We start from the raw sequence: 12,927 nt of genomic DNA on the forward strand, positions 1-12,927 counted from the left end.
TACTTGTCCCATCAGTTTGAACTCTGGGGAATGGGAATAAGAATCCTTGGCCAGAAGGAACTATATCACTATGCTGCATGGAATTTGGAGGAGGGCAATATTTTCTAAGCATAAGCAAGGGATCCCCACACTGCTTGGCTTGGGTTAGCTGTAAAAGACATAGAAAGCTTGCATACTGCAGCAGCGTCTATTACCTTTTGAAAACTAAGTGTTATTTTGCCATCCTCATCTTGTGTCTTCAAACCCCCTTCCAAACCAGTCATATTTTTTCAGTTTCGAGCCGTAATGTACTCTCACACGAATGTGTTCAAGCAGTCAAGAATATGGAAAAAAAGTCTGAGATAGCAAACACTGAACCAAATGAGATTGAAATCAACTACTTCAGTAGCACGGAGGCTCAAAGAGATGCATTTATTTTGTAGGCATTGAATTCCATCTTCAATAATAGTGATCTACTTCACCAGGCTATTCTATGAAGCCATTTTTAATATTTTTTTTATTGTAAGGCCTGATTCTGCACTAGTGCACTGAACACTACCAACTCCCTATAATTGTAATGGAAGAGGAATGTTTCAGGTCCATAGAGAAGGAAGTGGTATTAAAAATGGATTTTATTGGCACACAGCAAATATTTTAGATGCAGAGACAGAATGTTATTGAGAGAATTCTCTTTTTATTTCCAACACAGCATTTTGGAGGGTGACACATTTGTGCTGTTTGTAGGGTTTGCAATGTTCAAATCAGTCTCTGGGTAATGGATTAGTTCAGAAAAGGCTGAGAATGAGAATGCACTTATCTGATTTTGAAATTTAATTACAGATTTTTCATTTCCCTTCCTTCATTTTACCTGTCCTTTTTTAACCTTCTTCCATTTTGCTAAAGAAAAGGGAAGGGGGTTGCAAAGAGGAATAAAGAGTGGGGGAGGGAAAAGCAAAACTGAAAACAAAGCAAAATTTGGTATATTAAAAAAAAAAGGCTATTTTTCCCCATGATTTCCCCCCATTTGAAGAGTTTTGACAAGCTCTGCTTCTACAGTAAGTGTACTTGTCTTAGGCCAGGTCTACATTTGGAAGGTTTTGCCAGTGTAGCTATACTACACCAGTAAAGCGCTCTTAGTGTGGTTGCAGCTATACTGGAAAAGCTCCACTTTTGCTGGCATAGTTTGTTCTGTGCTGTATAGCAATATATAATATTGTTCATAAGTATAATTTACCATGCACAAGGACCCAGCACATGCAGTAGTAAATGGAGCAAGCCTCTGGTTCTCTGTAGGGGTACTAAGGTAGTGAAGTAGTCAGCATATTTGTCTCCTTTCATTTCTGCATGTGTTAAAAGGTATACATAATAATGAGTGATAGAGAGAGACAAAATCTATCACTTCTGCTCACCCTTTCTCATAATAGAAGCCTTATAGCAAAGAATACTATAAAATGCATGTCAGGGCCTGTTATTGCACTTAACGAACTGTGGCTGATGATCTTTTCCTAATCAGAGCAGCTGCGATGTCTGGTATGTATGTAAGACAAGACCACTGTCTCTCTGAGAGAATGGCATACTGGCAGGTCTTCAGGAGGCAATATTCACGAGAAACTAAAAATCCATTCAGTAGTTAATATATTTACCATGGTTGCCAGTTTTAATCTGCTTTACCTAAAGATACAGACATCTTATCGGGGATTATTTGAACCCAAGGGAAAAAATGTTTCTACTGCATTGGAAAAGTGTTCTGCTAAGCTTGCAAGGGACCACTAAGCAAAAGAGCACTTTTTTTGCCAACATTTCTGGAGTTCATTTGTTAATGAAAGTTTGCATCACATACAGTAGTACAATATTTACTTGACCAATTTCTTGGATATTTGATACATTCTGAATCCTGAGGAAACAAATATGTAATATGATGCATAATAATAATGCTTTGGGCAGAAAAATAAATTCAATACATAGTTTGAAGATTCCCATTCTTCCAGGAAAATTGACCCTAGAAAATATATCAGCAGCCTATGCAGTTTTGAAACCTGTAGCTGGAAAGCAGATTCTGTGCTCTGAAACATATATTGTACCTTATAGAATCTGCTGTAGTGCAAAGATCAGCAATAACATCTTATCAGTTCTTAGAAGAACACAATAATTGCTCAGATTTCCAAAACACTAATCCAGCTATTTTAAATTAGTGAATGTACACAGTCATTAGTTAGAGAAGTGACCTTTTCCCCCTCAAATTTAGCATGTTTGAACTTTGCTTAATCTGTTTATGCCAAATTGTTTTGTGGCCTGGGAAAATTGTTTAGTAGACATTTAAAAAAAAGAAGCAATATCATGTAATTAGCAACAAAAGTCTAACTTACCACTGACGTGTTTTTAATTTAGCCTTGCAATTTACTCTCTTCTTTTAGAGTTAAAAACTCTCTTATCTATAATAACTGTTTAGGTTACATATATATTCATTAGGCCACAATTGCCCCCTCTTCACTTATACAATAAAAACTAGAGGCACTGCATTTCTAGATAATTATTGTGTGCTTTGGGAAATATCAGTCTGAAGGCTAAGATATTGAGAGTCATGTTAATAACTCGAACCCTTCTAACTGTTAAGATCATGCTGTAACCTACTTACAGTTCCTCTGTCTTGTCTGGTTTTAATCTTCAGGCAGGTTGCCCTTGAACAAGTCCTAGTGACATGGACACTGTGCCATATGATGCAAATTAATTAAAACTCCATGCCACCAAGCATACCGATGGCATCAGAGCCTGAATCTTCTCTCATTTTCTCTCAGCAGTCATACATACATGTTGAACAAGAGGGAGATAAAGTAGAACCTTTCTGAGCCCTAATCAATTTCACAAACTGGGACTTCTTAAAGAGAATAAACTTTTAAATCAGTACTCTCTACCACAGCTAGAGACCACAAACAAGACAACAAAACTTAATGGTCAATGGTATTCAATACTGCTGCCAATCTAATAAAATAAGCAATGATACCCCATCTGGCCCAGTTAGGAGGAATTATTCAAAATCTAGACTTATGTAGTTTAGTATCATACACGGGCTGAAAGCACAATGAAAGACATCAAGGAAATTAAGAGTTTCAGATGACAAGGCAACTTTTGAGCTACTCCCATCTTCTAAATAATCTTCCCCCAAAAGGGATAATTGAGATATGGTAATCATTGAGAAGATTACCAGCATCAATAAATGGTTTCTTGATCAAGGATTTAACCACAACTCAAGTGAAGAAAGCTGGCACCCTATTTTCCCATATGGAAGCATTAACACTCTTGAGAGTGGCACTAAACTTCTTCACTAGCCATGAATGTGGCAGGGAAGAAAGGATAAATTTCACCCATCATCTGTTTTTTTCTTTTAATTGAATTTCCTTCTCCACTCTGTTCTGTTTCTTTGTCCTGGAAAGTAGGAAAATCAGTATCATCTGACCAGCCAGCTCTCCACACATGACCACCAAAAGTTCCACACACTATACCTTGTGAGCTTCTTTGTAACACAAAGGAGATGGAAGTAGATTAATCAAATGGGGATGATTACTAAACATGGAAAACACACGAAGAGTGTCACAAATTCCAAAAGTGAATAAAACATAGTGATTACATTTAATACATATCAGAGCTGCTAATGAAACTTCCCATTCACTGAATTGAAGGCAAATCTCTCAAATATGAATTACAGGGTGCACTAATGCAGAGCATTCATATGTAAGGTCTTTTGTATGCTTATTGGTACCATGAACTCTGTAGGACTGTACTTAAAGTTAGGCATATATGTCAGGAGACCAGATTGGAGCCAGTGTGGTGTAGTGGTCAGAGTCCAAATGCCAGAGTCAAGGCTAAGACAGAGTCAAACCCAGGAATCAGAGCCAAGGATCAGAATTGGATTACCTGGAGTCAGGGAAGGCTGAAGCAGAGCGAAGACAGGACTATAATGAGACCAGATATAGACAAGAGCAAGGCTTGGAGTGAGGCAAGCACAGTGAGGCAGAAATTCCACCAGATGTATGTGTTGAAAGTCATAGATCCTTTGCAGTTACTTTAAAGCAAGCCACCTGACTGCCTTTGCCAATCAGGTGGTTCTGCTGTGGCCCAGCTGCACTCATTTGCTGCCTGGCATCTGGGCAGGTGCAGCTGCAGGCCCTCATCCCTGATAATATACTTCATTTCCTTGTTGAATTGAGGCCATAATTTCTGTCTACCACTGAAGAGTGACCTACCGCTGCATGTAGCACGATATAAAGTTACAAAGCTAGCATACCAACTACATTACTATTTGGAATTCTAGGTTCCAAAACATCCTCTCATCCATAGTAGTTTTACAAATCACATTTAAAAAAAATATATTTTGTGTAAGAATTATGGAATATTTATCCTTTTGTGTTACTCAGTCAGCAGTGGCCTGGATTATCTATGTAAATGGCCATCAAACAGAAGAGTGGATGTCAAGGGAAAGCATAAGATGAATTAGATCTAGTGGAAGAGAAAGAGTATAATATGTGATGGAAATTTGCAATTGTCACTATGGTTTCAGAAGCTGCTGGTCTTATATGGTTATATTTTATTCAAGATATGGTACAAAAATAGCTTACTTCTCCAACCTCATGGTTTTTCTTTCATGCTTATTATGTTTCAAATTCTAAAAATAGATGCTTGTTACTCTGAGAAACAAAAATTCACAAACTTTAATTCTCTGCGTTGATAGATTTGATTGATATGATTATTACAAGAAAGTCTATCAAATGATACTGTAGAAATTACTATTAGTATAATGGTACTTTATGTCTCTGATATACTGTAGACCTGTGGGATATAGGCATCTTCAGGTGACTATTATAGAGGAAAGGTGAGCGAGGTAATTTCTTTTAGTGGACCAACTTCTGTGGTGAAAGAGACAAGCTTTTGAGCTATACAAACACTTTTGGGAAAGGTGATCAGAGTGTCGCAGCTAAAACAAGGAGGAACCAGGGCCGGCTTTAAGCCAATTCCACCAATTCCCCCGAATCGGGCCCCATGCCTAAGAGGGCCCCATGCCCAGTGAGAATCCCTTCCTGGCTAGAGGTGCCTTGTTAATTTTTACTCACCTGGCGGTGCTCCAGGTCTTCACCAGCACTTCGGCGGTGGGTCCTTCGCTTGTTCTGGTCTTCTGCTGCACTTCAGCGGCGGTCCTTCAGTGCCGCCAAAGATCTGAAGCAAGTGAAGGACCCGCTGCCAAAGTGCCGCTGAAGACTCGGAGCACCACCCGGTGAGTAAAAGCCCCACATGTTTTTTTTTTAAAGTGTTTTTTTTTCTTCCTTGCCAGGGCCCCATCGAAACTGTTCGAATTGGGCCCCGCACTTCCTAAAGCCAGCCCTGAGTGGAACAAAGTGTTTAGCATAAATAAGTTATGGCAACATGTTGCCAAAAAATCAAAATGAAGTGGGCAATTAACACCTTTCTACTCAAAGTCAGATCAGAGCTAGTGAGTTACAGATTGCTGAATGGTTTCTTGCAACATGTTTTACTCCTCATGTTCAAACAATTTGTTCTACTCTGTATTTAGTTATGACATTCTGATTTCCTTTCCCAGACCTGAAGAAGAGCTCTATGGGACTCAAAAGCTTGTCCCTTTCACCAACAGAAGTTGGTCCAATAAAAGATATGACCTCAGCCGCCTTCTCTCTCTCAGATCCTCGGACCAGCACAGTTACAATAACACAATGAACAACAGTTATGTCATGTAATTCCTATAAAAGGAATCCTGACAAGAGCTGTCAGTGCTAAAATATTTTATGATCTTTCCAGAAAATTGTGTCAAAAACCACTTCCTACACATTTGGGCTTTATAAGGAAGGCTAAAAATGTTTTAAGAAAGAGTAATAAGGATTATTATATTTATGTTAAATTGTACTCAGTAGGATAGCATTGTGTGTTACACATCTCATTTTCGTGAATGTCCTAAGGGAACATAAGTCATACAGTGTTACTGAAGCAAATTTCAGCAAAATAAAACAATATAATGCAGGACATTCAATCTAAAGCAGCAGAGAACGGCAATGAACAGTCCCAATTTCACACACTGACAAGGTCTCTCAGAGTAAAGAATCAAAAAGTTCTTTAAAAACCAAAATTCCATTCAACACAGGCAGTTTATTCCAGCTGTTGTGAAGCCTCCTCACAAGTTTGCCTCCAGTTAGTATATTTTAGCCCCAGCCTCCTTATAAGATTCATATGAAAGAAGAATTTATTTCCAGTCTGCACTAGTGAATATAACAAAGAGGGTGCCAAACTGTGAACACATTTATACAGTGTGAGAACAAAATCATCTACACATAACCCCTCAGCCAATAAAAGATTCTGAGTGCCTCTGGAGAGTCCTAACCTTTCTATAGCTTAGCAAATATTAACTAATTTATCATCACAATACCCTGTGAGACACAGTGCAAAAGTTCAAGTCAATGGGAATGGAGGGCATTCAGCACTTCCCAAAGTGTGCTGAGAGCCTTATCAGATCCATAGAAGAGGCAGCTTTTGGCTCCTGAAAGCTATAGTTCCAGTCCCACGTTTCCCCTCCCCTCGAATTTGCAGACACTTAAATGTTAAGGACAATTTTGTCTTTCATACTTTGCCTATTCCCTTAAAAGATGTCCTTGGAAGTGTAAGCTGTTAGCGGATTGCTACAGATTCCAGGTTATCCACGATCCCACCATCATTACCTCATTAACTGTGTATGGGTCATGTAGCTTATAATCATGATCATGTGTCTGATTTTTTGGGAATTGCAAACAAGACACTAACTGGGCGGCTGCTATAAACTCCCTTCCAGATGGTAGCCTGCAAATGAGCTCTCTACTCTGCTTACACAGTCAGTGTGGCCTCTGACCACCGGGGCACTGTTTAATAATCTGAGAAGCAACATAGTCTAGACAGCTAGGCACATGTTGAGAGCAAAGAGGACTTTTGTAATCTATACCGCTCTCTGAATGGGGATAATAATATAATACTTACCCTAACAGAGCTATTGTGATGAGTAATTAGGTAATGTTTATAAAACACTGCAATGTGAGCGTTAATGGTACCAAAAATGTAAACCAAACCATTTGTGGCCCCAAACCACTTATTATTTGGATAAACTGTCCCTTGAAATATTGTCCCAAAAGTCGACAACTATGTACAGACCCCAACACTAATAGAAACTGAGGATACTCACTGTTTCTCAGAATCAAGCCTAAAATAGATTGTGCAAAAATCAATTTTCAAACCACTTCACTTAAATTCCAACATAGCCACTTACAAGGCAGACAATCAACCCTACCTGTAGGGATAATATTTTTACAAGGATGAACAGTATGGAGCAATTTCTTTAATATTTGAGAAACTAGTAACAGGCCAAGAAACAATACACACGTGCATAAATTTCTCTTCCTCTTCTATTTTCTCACAGCAAATCTATTTATTATGCCCAGTCTGAGGAACGCAGATCTCAGTTCATGTTAACATTCTCACATGTCTATATGCTATATCCCAGCATTTGAAAAACACTAAAAACTGTATATCCTTACAGTATTTCACTGCCATAAAAGTTTGCCACCTCCTAATCCACTTCTTTGATCATTTGACAGGTGGAAATTGAGTGCCCTATTTTCATAATAGCATATAGAGTCATTAAAGTCTCCTCCCTCATTGTCTCCACTATACAACAAAAGGCAACATATTCACACACACACACTTTTAAATTGCAATTTTTTTCATGTACCCATTTTGTGCATTCTAAGCCCATAATTATGTATTCCTTCACCCAAACAGTATGTATCTGAGGCCACTTTCTTTCAATTTCTTTAGAAATGTGTGTGCTCAAATGGGTATTTTTTAATATTTGTATGTGCAACTTCAGAAAACGATTTGATAATTTGGCACTAAATGTAAGCTTTTTTTTTTATAAGCTGTATGGGGACACCAGATAATAACATGTAATATAAAAGCATATTGTAAGCAGGACCTCTGGGGTAGCATGTTGTACTCTGAGATGATTACATACCAGAAAGAAACTAGATTTCAAATCACCAACTAGGATGTTAAAGGTATGAAATGAACTTTATCACCTTACTTATGCAAGAGGTATAAATCCATTGCCCAACAGGACAGAGTTATTCCTTCAATGCAGGATTTGACGGTGCCAGTATTTCAGGCACCAGACATGGCCGAATCAGTGTGCTAAGCCTGTTGGCTCTGCTAAGGCACTATCTATAGAACCAGAGTTGGTTATGAATTTATATTTTACATTTTGGTTTGTATAACATTCATGAGCTATTTCTGATTTCTGCAATAGTTTAGAGCAGTGGTTCCCAACCTTTTATCTGTGGTAGCACATGTAAGAATGTAAGAATGGCCATAGTGGGCCAGACCAAAGGTCCATCAAGCCCAGTATCCTGTCCTCTGACAGTGGCCACTGGCAGGTGTCCTAAAAGGAATGAATAGATAGGTTATCATCAAGTGATCCATCCCGTTACCCAATCCCAGCTTCTGGCAAACAGAGGCTAGGGACACCATCCTTGTCCATCAATGGCTATTAGCCATGATGGGCCTATCTTCCATAAATCTATAAATCTCCCTTTTGAAACCTTGGAGGGGTAGCTGTATTAGTCCGGATCTGTAAAAAGTGACAAAGAGTCGTGTGGCACCTTATAGACTAACAGACATATTGGAGCATTAGCTTTGGTGGGTGAATACATTTTCCGTCAGACGCATCTGGTGGAAGTTTCCAGAAGCAGGTATAAATATGCAGGCAAGAATCAGTCTAGAGATAACAAGTTTAATTCAGTCAGGGAGGATGAGGCCCTCTTCTAGCAGTTGAGGTGTGAACACTAAAGGGGGAGAAACTGGCTTTGTAGTTGCAAGGCATTCACAGTTTTTGTTTAATCCTGAGCTGATGGTGTCATATTTGTAAATGAACTGAAGTTCAGCAGTTTCTCTTTGGAGTCTGGTCCTGAAGTTTTTTTGCTGCAGGATGGCTACCTTAAATTTGCTATTGTGTGTCCAGGGAGGTTGAAGTGTTCTCCTACAGGTTTTTATATATTGCCATTCCTAATATCGGATTTGTGTCCATTTATCCTTTACATGGGGATTGTCCAGTTTGGCCGATGTACATGGCAGAGGGGTATTGCTGGCACAAGATGGCATATATTACATTGGTGGATGTGCAGGTGAATGAACCAGTGATGTTGTGGCTGATCTGGTTAGGGTCCTGTGATGGTGTCACTGGTGTAAATATGTGGGCAGAGTTGGCATGGAGGCTTGTTGCATGGATTGGTTCCTGAGTTAGAGTTACTATGGTGTGGTGACGCATGCATAATATTTGAAAAAGGCCTCATCCCGCAGAGCAAAGAACAGAATGTGATCTGGCTCTGACACTAATTAAAATACAAGGGAAGGGGTTTTTTTCATTCTCACATGTAGTTTTTCAAAAAATTCCGCAGCAAAACCTGTTCGAGCCTGACTGTACACCAGTGTGCCACAAGCACACTGGTTCAGAAACACTGATGTAGATCTGGCCTAATTCATTCACATGTGGCAATGAGAATAATAAGGGGAATGTGGCATTCAGTTTAAAATAAAATAAACAGGTCTCTGACAGGAAGATTTCTATCCATTGAGCAACAGAAGGATTTTCATCATTACTAGGATTTTAATAGCCATAACATTACTGAATTCTAGTTATTGATCGAACATAGTATGTCCTGGGGTTAGGTTAACTCATTGAAGCTGGTGATGTAATTGTTGCCCTTCACTTAAAATAGTAGAAACAGTTAAACTCTTTTATGAAATAATAGCATTCTCTGCACAAAACAAAGGCACATCCCAGGCCACTCATGGATTTAAACTATGTGGGTAGAGGTGCTTTGCCTGGTATTGTTTGAACAGAGTTGAATGGGAGACAAGCAGAGAGTAACACAAGAACAGAGAGAGAGAGTGCAGCTGCAAACACAGCCTGGAGAAGCATAGTAGGCAGCCCTTGGAAAGCCTATAAAGAGATTTTTGGGCGGGCACTGGCAAAAGAGGTTTCGGGCTGTGATCAAAGAAACACTCTCTTGTTTGGGAAAAAGGACTTTGTACATTCTTTGTAAAAAACAAAATTGCTTTGAAGAAACATCTGACAATCACAATTTTTCCTTCTAGGGGGAAAAATCTACAAGACTCCAAATTTTTGGATAGCTGTTCATGCTAACATGTGTAACAGTATGTAGTCATTTCAAAAATAAATACACTTACATCCCCTAAGACAGTGGTTCCCAAAGTTGTTCTGCCGATTGTGCAGGGAAAGCACCTGGTGAGCTGGGCCAGTTTGTTACGTGCCACATCCGCAGGTTCGGCCGATCGTGGCTCCCAGTGGCCGCGGTTCGCTGCTCTAGGCAAATGGGAGCTGCTGGAAGCGGTGCGGGCCGAGGGATGTACTGACCGCCGCTTCCAGCAGCTCCCATTGGCTTGGAGCAGCGAACCGCAGCCACTGGGAGCTGTGATTAGCTGAACCTGCAGACGTGGCAGATAAACAAACTGGCCCGGCCCACCAGGGCTTTCACTGCACAAGCGGTGGAACAACTTTGAGAAGCATTGCCCTAAGACTCCTCCCTTAGGCATATTTTCATTAGTAGTAAGCCACTGTTAAACCTCAAACTCACATTTTAACTATTGTTTCCCCCACTTAATTAACTATCAGAATGGCCAGTTTGTCTGTCTTTGGATGCACAAGCTACCACGTTACCTCCTCCTTTCTCCTTAAATCCAAATATGATCTCTGTGTTTAACTGTTCAAAACAAATAAAAAATAACACCACAAATATAACTTGGCACAATTTAAGTAAGCTATGAAATGGAGGACTCTCCAAGCCAATATGTCATCATATTACAACTAGAAATATTTGTAAAACTAAAATAAAAGAATCCCACCATCTGCTTAACTACCAATTACCAGTAATTTAATTTTAATTCTGATACCAATTTTGCACCTGCATGTATTTGAGGACACAATATATGTCACTTGGACATCTAAGAACTGAAAATCAGGCACTGAGGCATCTAAACAACATAAATTACAGACATCAGAAAGACTCCACATTTGCACCTAAACTCCTTAGGCTCCACTAGTTCCAATCCATAGACTATCAAATTTATCACCCCCTTGCAGAAAATACAGTATATTGAAATGCACTAGCAAGTTAATTTACTAACCATGCCAAGTCTGATTTGATGCAGGTGCCTAATGACATCAAACATCAGAGCAAAAAGCATTCCCTGGTAAGGACAGCATGCTTATAGAACAAAAACAACTTATAGCTGGGTTGCTTCCAGATATCTGCAACTTTCATTGTGTGGGGTACGTCCAGGACTACCCACTATATCGGCAGGTAACAATCAATTTATCAGAGATCGACTTATTCACGTCTCATCTAGATGCGATATATCAATCCCCAAACGCGCTCCCCGTCGACTCCGGAACTCATCAGAGCAAGTGGCGGTAGCGGAATCGGCAGGGGAGCCACGGACGTTGTTCCCGTGCGGTGAGGACGGGAGGTAAGTCAGGATAAGATACTTCGACTTCAAGCTACGGTATTCCCGTAGCTGAAGTTGCGTATCTTACATCGACACACCCTCCTAGTGTAGACCAGGCCTGAGGTCATATGCTGACGAGTGCTGTACTACTGTTTCCTCTCACTCTGTCCTCTTCTCTTTCCATATATCTATTTTTCTTTCCTCTGTTTCCTCTTCTGGAAACATCAAAAGGGGATAGCATAACATTTATACATGGAAGTTCTCCTGTCAAGTCCATTGAAACCAATAGGAGTTTTGATGCTGTAAGACTGTACGGATGTCAGGATTTGACCCACTTTCTGTAATGGTAGTGATAATATCATAGGATGGGGGTCTCAACTTTTTCAAAGTGTGGAATGTTGGAATCTTAGATCAATAACTTTCCCAGAAATTACAGTTAAGTATTGTAAAGCCTGTACTAGCAATTCAGGGAGACTAATAAGACCTACCTACCTATGCTAGATGATATCCTTTCAATATTGGGAGGTGTCCAAGTATTTATCCCTTTAAGTTCTCAAGTCATTTTGGGCAGATACAGTGCTAAGTTAATTGCTTTTACTACACCATTTGTATAATCTCTCTTCAGATTTCCCCTTATCATTTAGTGCAAAGATCTTCTGGAGAATAAATCAACAGAGCCACTGGAGTACCTGAAGGGAGTCATTGCTATATGGATGATATCCCAGGATATGGCTGAATTAAGGGGAGTATGATAAAAAAGTCAAGCCTGAAAACAATTAAGTCTTTGGGTTTGCAGCTCAATAAAGAGAAGAGCTTGTTGCACCAGAAACAGCTACATCTTTTTGGACATTGTAATAATGAGGTGGGCATAAGTTTGAGCTAGTGAAAGTACAAGCCATCATGGAAATGCCCCAGTCCATGAATCAATTCCAGAACTGGAAGAATCCTGATTCAATTCACTAATTTTGCAGATATATAACCAATCTGTCAGAAATATAAACTACAGCATCTGAATGAATCCTGAAATGTGAAAGGTAACAGCAGATGTTCAGACAACTATTCTATATAACTATTACACCCTGCCCCCCTTCTTCCTGCATCTCAGCTTAACCTTTTGCTGAATCAAAGGCCAGAGTTCTGTCTTTTTAAGATTTTTTAAATGCATTACACAGAGTTAAACCTTAGGGCTATTATATGCTAGATCCTGATAAATGGATGCTAATAGGTCCCATTTAATTTCAAAGAGAGAGCACCATGCACTTAGTACAACAAACATTTAAATAATACAAAACACATAGAAAAGAGTATAAAGATTGTAAACAGTATTTGGAATATCACGAATACCTTTTATTTAAAAGTTATTAGACATTAAATCTACTGGCATTCCTTATGCAGGCTTTC

Source organism: Gopherus evgoodei, chromosome 6 (genome assembly GCF_007399415.2).
Source record: "Gopherus evgoodei ecotype Sinaloan lineage chromosome 6, rGopEvg1_v1.p, whole genome shotgun sequence".
NCBI classification, from domain to species: Eukaryota; Metazoa; Chordata; order Testudines; family Testudinidae; genus Gopherus; species Gopherus evgoodei.